The sequence below is a fragment of the Strix aluco genome, chromosome 12, assembly GCF_031877795.1.
Source record: "Strix aluco isolate bStrAlu1 chromosome 12, bStrAlu1.hap1, whole genome shotgun sequence".
Taxonomy (NCBI): domain Eukaryota; kingdom Metazoa; phylum Chordata; class Aves; order Strigiformes; family Strigidae; genus Strix; species Strix aluco.
Window position 1 is genome coordinate 8,551,615 of NC_133942.1, and position 6,782 is coordinate 8,558,396.

Consider the following 6,782-nt stretch of genomic DNA (forward strand, 5'->3'; position numbering starts at 1 on the left):
AGTGGGCATAAGTCTGTTTTGCAATCTCAATAACATAGAGGAAGAAAGAAAGAACATAGAAACAAGAAATGGGTGTTTGTGGCAATGCAACTAGACTCCAGAGCTATTCCTGGGGTTTTCTGGATGGTGTCAGGCCTGTTGATGTTCTTTGTGTGAGCCTGTTAATTCAGTTTAGAAAATCTTTGGCAGATAGCCACTATTCTTGCTGCACATATATGCAACTTCAAGCACCATGGGCTGCTTGATATGCAAACATTACGCATAGACCTTGGATTCGACTTGTTAAGTAGGAACTAGGGATTTATCCAGCATTGCAGACGCTGATCGAATTGTGCAAATTTTATGAACTGTACTTAGAACTGCAAACAATCTGTGTTTCCTCTGTTTTCCAATTTTCCTCTCAGTCAAGATTTAGGTCACTATAAGTAAAGGACTTGACTATAAAAATTTCAGGGAATGAGTCTGTGAAACTTCCAAACCTTCCACCCCACCCACCCCCCACCCCCCCCCAGTATCTCAATCTCCATCTTTCATTCAGCACGCGATGCACAGTGTAGATGGCTGCACCCTAGAGTAGCCTTCCATTTTCCCCACAATCTCCATGCCTAGCACTTCCTTGTGATGATCTGGCCAGTGCCTGGCCAGTTTGAGATGTCCTCAGAATGATCATGAAGCACCTAATAATGGCACTTGGCCCTTCCTTCCTTGCCTGACTTGCTGTCCACCTTCTCTTGGTCCTGATATGACAAAATAACATATGTGGGCAGGGGTATCAGAATTCATTCAGAATTTAGTGGACAATATTGCAGCCCAGCACAGTCAGTCAGGTCTTTATATTGCCAGCATATCTTTGCTCTGAAAAGAAGTGTGTGAGATTCAGGGAGGCCAGCAGAAACAACAAATGATGGTGGCTTTGCGTGCTATCTTTCTGGCCTCACTACCATTAAAAGATTTGAGACCAAGAGAGCCAAGTACTATGCTAGAAGTCTTTTCAGTCTTAAGCAGGAGTGGAACCCAAGGGTACAAGCACCAAGGCACAGGGCACTTCCACTGCCAAAGGATGAGGAAACTCTCCAGCCTTTAGTCAAAGCTGCCTCAGTTCTTTATGGGATCAGTCACTCCTAACAGCCCCTATTGCTACCCATAGTAATATATCTGAGATGGTATTTATGCTAGTGTTAGTGCAGGGCCCATTGGGAGCTAGGAAGAAAGGAGAGAGCTCAATAAGAAAGAAAAATCAGGCAGATTGGAGGAAATAAGACTGTATTTTACTTTTGTCTTGTATGTAAATCTCTGGGTAGTAAATGCAGTAGCCTGCTCTGTCCTTGTGTCTTCCAATATGAGAATTAGCCCAAAGCAAACTTAGCAGAGAAATCACATGTTGTTAGTATGTTCATATTTTTACTATTCCTGGAAAGACTGAAGGCTCGGGCAACATGAAGGAAGGAACTATGATGTATTCTGCTTTTTCTCTGGCTAGATATTCCTCAGCAAACTTAAAAATATTGACCAGGCAATTATAGAGCAGATACTGCTCCAAACAGATGCTTTATTATAACATTCTAACAATTATTCTAATTCTGATTCAAGTGACATTTAAATATGCTTAATCCTGAATTTTTATGCATTATTTTGCATACCACAAAAAATGCAAGCAAATGTACTGTAAACTGCAGATTTTATGTCTTTAACTTTTGGGCCATGTAGTAATTTGTTTTGCTTTCACTAAGAAGCTTCATTGGTTTGTTTTATACCACTTTTTCACTAGCTGGTTTTCAAGCATATTCTTAATCTCAAACTGCATTTGCTATAAAAACAAAAATGCTCTTGAGAAGCAGTATTAAAATGTGTTTCTTGGTGTTATATGCTTTCCATCTTCAAGAAACACACTGTTAGTCTCAGGGAAATTTTAATCTTTGGGTGTACACAAACAGCAAATCTTTTTTTCTAATTTCGTATTTAAAGATAATAGGCTGATTCACACTGGAAGCAGTGAAGCCTGAAAGTGAAATAGGTTTAAATTTACAGCTAAGCAGTATATTTTATGTTTTGTCTTGCTTTAAAAAAAAGATTCATGACTATTTACGTGTAACTGTGTGCACAGAATAAGTTGTTCACTTAGTTATATATCTTTTTCCCTGATTAGATCTATTGTTTCTTTTCCGAATCTTAAACCAAAAACAAGGTTTAAAAAAATTAGAATGGGAAGGCTAAATGCAGAGAGACTGTATCAAAATGAAGCAAACTGTCAGGAATCTATGAATATAAATAGTTTTTAGCAAAAACATGTTATCAAGGAGTTCTCTCAACTATATTTGGCATTTTTGGAGCAAGAGTGTTGGTGCTTTATTAAGGAACAGCTCTGTGAAAAGGGAGAGTTTGTGGAGCCTCAGCCTGGAGTGTCCTTGAAATGAATATAGGAAATCTGAAAGGTGTACTCATGCTACTGTGGCAATATCCAAAAAACCATTATTTTTTTAATGTTTTTGGAGCAGACATCAACCAAAAAGCTGTAAATAATCTACAGGAATGCTGAACTGTCACGAAATTATTTATGATGAAAGCGAAGGTTATAAAATATTCATTTTTTTTTTTTTTTTACTCATGTAAGATGGTAAAATTAAACAAGGTGAGCAGCACACCTTTTTTCTGTGTCTCTTACTGCCTAATAATGATGGGGAAGAAGCAGACTGGGAGCATTCCAGCTATAGTTCTGAGCAGGATTTTATATTGTTACATGCCTTAGATTCTCTCTCAAATTTGTACTTAACCTGATAAGTTAGCCTACAAAGCATATGTTCCCCCTCAGCCACACAGACTATTAAAGACAGAATTATAGGCTCATCTTAATGAAGAAGAATCCGTATTTTGAAACAGGAGCTCATTACTGTATGCTCAGTCTTGTGCTGTCCTTGCTTTCCAGAACTTTGGTTAGAGTTAATAGGGGCTGCATGCGAATGTGAAATGCAGGATCAAACTTCGAGGTGATATGTAATGCAAATCTCAGCCACTGAAATAGAGTGGAATTGTGGCTTTTTTTGGTTACAGACTAAATTCTTAAAAGTTTATTCAGCAATTAGGCAGCAGCTTATCTCTGATCCTCAAAGAGGTGTTAAATTCATGAAAGAGCTCCTTACTGCATGTGCTGTAAATTACATTCTTACTGGTCAAACTGTGGGCATTAAGGGAGAAAGAAAGGTTGAAAAGACACCCTAGGGTGGAGGTTTGGATAAAGCCCACAGCTGAATGCTTAACGGCTTCTCTCTTCAACTAACTCCAACATGGGGAAAAAAAAGACAAAAAGAACACTCACTTGTGTGGGTTCCTGTTTCTCTCTTATTTCCTTCCTATGCCATTTTGCCCAGTCTTGTATGTGTTAAAGGAGGCCAAATGGGAAGATGGGAAAGAGCATGGAGAAGGAGTAGAAAGGGGAATAGCACCATCCAGTCCCTGTGATGTGGTATACTTGCCAAAAAAAGGGATACCACCCACTTTCAGGATGAGGATCAGGCTGCTCAAGCGTTTATTCAACTGCCAGTGCTTGTATTCAGTTCTCTGGATGCCATTCCTGAAATCGTCTCCCAGACCCCAGCTGTAAACATAGTTACTAAATGCATACCTCATAAAAGCACTTCTAAATGCAAATGGCCCGGTTTTCTTTTGTGTGCATAAAGCCATTTGGGCGTGCATGTGGGTGTGCATCATATTCAATTTGTCTATGATTGATAGACTGTCTTCCAGACCAGAGGGATAAAAAGAAAAGTGGAAGTCAAAGCCTCTGATTTTTATTTCAGCGGTAGCCAGGCGCATACATCTGTGTGCAGAATTTGGCACTCAGCAAATCTAACTTTTGCCAAACCAACAAGAGTAATTGGTGTAACAAGGCTCTCGTGAAATGAAAACACGCATGAACTAAGTGTTTCACATCTCTATATTGGAAGTTATTTTTAGGGTTAATTTGGGTTATGCGGTTATATTGTTTGTGATTAATATAGGGTCTTTACTATGCAAATGGTGCTTGTAAGAAGCAGAAACCAGCTGTTTTAGTTGGGTAGTCTTAATGACCATAAACATGTGTGGCATTTTCCTGCACCAGACCCCTTAGAGTACACTCCCAAGCACTTTTGTGATAGGTTGCAGACAGTGAGGAGAGAGAAGTTTGAATGATACACAGATGCTGACTAGATACTGTGGATTTTTTTTTTTTTTTTACTGTCATGTCCATATTATAGGTAGTTCTGTTCCCAAGAGATGCACTTAATAGACATTACACTGTGTAAAACATTGATTGGAGCTGGTTACGTGGCATAGGGATGAAATTACTTTTTCTAAAATGCTTCTTGGTACTAACATAAGTGTTTAAAGTCCTAGCTTGGCGTTTCTAGGGTAGACCACGCAATTACAAAATTACTATTTCTGGAGTAGTATTAACTAAGTCGTTATTCTTTGAAAAATCATGATTTTTATACGTTGCAGACTGTTTTCATTTTCTTCCTGGTATTTGTATCTGTAGGGTGTCCTGAGATTGTACTTCCATTCTTTTCTCTGTGGGCAGAGTGGCTAGAATTTACAGAGGAAAGAAAACGAAGATTCATGTGAATCAAAGATTTCAAATATTGTATGCAAATCAGAAGAACTGGATACACTCTTTTTGTGTTCAGTTGAAATAGTATGCTGCAGCATTTAGGGTACTCGTGAGAATTTTATTCTGACATGGGGAAGGCATAGTATTACCAACTCTTCACTCCCTTTAAAACAAAGATTGTGAAAAGGGAAAGGGGAATAGAATTTAACCTTCTTACAAACACTGAATTTTTTTTTTTTTGTTGTAGGAGAGGTCATTAGCACACCAGGTTTATCATTTCCTGAGCGTATAGGTGAAAAAGAAAAATCGATTTGTTTTCACATAAAGCTTCTATGAAATTTTTACAACTTTCTAGGGTGGGAGAAAGGCAACCCTCTCTTTTCCCTTCCCCAAGACAAATGGGGACATTTCGATACCCAGGCTACAACTCCACAAGACATGGCAGAGATCTTTGAAATAAGGATTCAAGTAACGCATTTTTCTGTGTGATTCATGTGAAAACTGAAAGCTGTACAGTTCAAGCTGGTCCTGCTTTAAAGCAACATTTTTTGGCAGAGAGAGAGGATACCTTTGATGAAAATGAAATTGGTTCCTAAAGACTGTTTCAACAGACTTATCAAAAATCTCTCAAAGTTGAGTTCAGACCAAGAAGTATTGTCTGCTACGTACTCTGCTTTCACGGGCTTGCTTCCTCCTCAGCACTGGTCTGGCTTGGAACCTCTGTCTAAAACAGAAACTCTTTTCTAAAGCTAGTGGCAAAATTGTTAAAAAGAAAGAAAGAAAGAGAACAAAAAATAGAAAAGAAAAGAGAAAAGAAAAATGTCATCCTTGATTTAAAGAAGTCTACTCTTGTGAGCTTTACAGCTCAGTTTTTTAATTTCAAATTGTATAGTTACAATAAGCATCTGACCTCCTGGATGCTCATGTAACCTCAGCCTAATCACACTGAGCTTTGTGTGTCAGTGAGGGAAGATGCGTCACTGCACGTGTCACCCACACTTTGATGTCTTTACAGAAGCATAACAAGCAGATTCCTAAAACTACTTAAAAACAATTTCTGAACAAAAATTAAAGACCATCTCTTAAGATGAAAAGAAGAATGCCCAGCTACTTTGTCTAGAATAAAGCAGCAAAGGGTGCATTATGCTGAAGGTATGGGTGCTTTTAGATAATGATATCAGCTCTGAGAACAGAACTAGAGTCTTGGTCCGGTCACCCCCTGAAAGAGCAAATATTTCTTGCTCAACAGTGTCAGACGTGGTCCTTGTCTTATTTTTCTTTTTTAACAGTGCATAACCCATGTTATCTCTCCGCATCAGTATCCCCTAGATAATGGCCATCCGTGCTTTAAAGGCTTTATAGGTAAACTACAGCTATTTAATATTTTCTTTTATAGTCAACCAGTCTTTTCCTTTTCATGAAGGAGACCATAGTGATCTAGTGATACAGCCTAGCACTGCTTTGTCTGTTCTATGATTGTTATGTTTCCATTTATATCACAGTCTCCTCTGTACTATTCAGATCTAGAAAAAGAAAAAAACCCTATTGCACAGTTAGATTTTCTGTTTGTAGAAATGCATTTGATAGCAGGGGGAGGGGGTGTTTTCATAAAATTCAATGTTTTAATAAAACCCAATTTCCTTTTCACATCACAGCCACACTATGACAAAAGAATTGCAGCAGGTGTCTTTCACGGAGAGAACATAATTGTGAAGCTTGCTGGCATCCTGCTTGCTCAGTCTCTCCAGCACTGACAGCAGGGTGAGAGGCTGCCGTTAGAGGAAAGGCTGTAGCCCAGCTGTGGCTGGAGGCATCCACAGCAAAGGAAGCAGCAACAAACCGTGCAGGACTCTGGTCTGGTGGTCTCTGTCCTTTGCTGCTTGTCTGTCACTATGTGGTGTCCCCTATCCTACTGAGCTAGGTGCTACTGAAGCACAATGTGAACTCTTAATTCCCAAAGTCCTCTTGCAACCCAGCCCAGAGGGCAACAGTTTCCTCATTTTGCATTTTCAGTTTAGCCATCACTATCATTGGAACAGGCATTGGAACAGGCTGCTCAGGGAGGTGGTTGAGGCACCATCCTTGGCGGTGTTTAAAAGACATGTAGATGTGGCACTTCGGGACATGGTTAGTGGGGGACTTGGCAGTGCTAGGTTTATGGTTGGACTCGATGATCTTAAAGGTCTTTTCCAACCTA